Below are 957 nucleotides of genomic sequence, written 5' to 3'. Positions count from 1 at the left end.
GATCCTCCTGTCCCCGCCAGCGGCTACTTCCGGTTTCGCCGTCACCGGCCGTCAGGCTGGAAACGCGAGTGATTCTTCGCATTCCCAGCTACAATAGCATCCCCTATACTGCTATTGCGGCCTTCCTTGCTGCAATAGCAGTATAGGGGGGCAATATTGTGGCTGGGAACGCGAAGAATCACTCGCGTTTCCAGCCTGACGGCCGGTGACGGCGAAACCGGAAGTAGCCGCCGGCGGGGACAGGAGGATCGGAGGGACACGGCGAGGGCACCGATCAGCTGCAGGGGGCTGAGGGAAGCCCGAGGTGAGTAAAACTCATTTTTTTGGGGTCGGGCTAAGTGTCACTTTAAACTGTTAGGAATAGGAGGAGTTAGGAAGCTCTCTCAGGCAGTGCAGTGTGTGAGGGAAATTGCTGTTGCCGAGGTAACCAATACATCTGCTGCCAGCAGGCTCTGAGTGAGGGGGAGGAGCACTTCACAAATCATGCCTAGCCTGCACTGCACTATCTGTAGAACTGCTATTAAGCACTTCTTAATCTGCAACCGTTTAGGGATGGATTTGCACTTTTCTTAGTGTAGTGCAGCTCTAGAAATCCATGCTAAACTTCCAATATTATGTAGGGTTTGGGAAGTTTCTTACCATCATGCAGAACAGTTCCTCTGCTGGTTGGAACAGTTTTAGAAGAAAAAACTGTCTGTAATGTTTTGATAAATCTGTCCCTCTGTGTGCAGAAGTGCAGTCCAGCACAACAAATCATTCACATCACGTAAGTGTCATTATTGCAGTATGTTGGTTGTGTAATATCTCAGCTCTCTGTACCCAGTGCAGTGTATCTTGAGCTGTACATCACAGTAATCTGTGCATTCACTGCATATGCATCTCCGGCACACAGTGTTGGGGCAAGGGTCCATCTAACCACTGATACCTGGTCTGCAAAGCACGGTCAGGGCAGATATA

The sequence above is a fragment of the Hyperolius riggenbachi genome, chromosome 10 (genome assembly GCF_040937935.1).
Source record: "Hyperolius riggenbachi isolate aHypRig1 chromosome 10, aHypRig1.pri, whole genome shotgun sequence".
NCBI classification, from domain to species: domain Eukaryota; kingdom Metazoa; phylum Chordata; class Amphibia; order Anura; family Hyperoliidae; genus Hyperolius; species Hyperolius riggenbachi.
Note: the sequence above shows the minus strand (reverse complement) of the source record.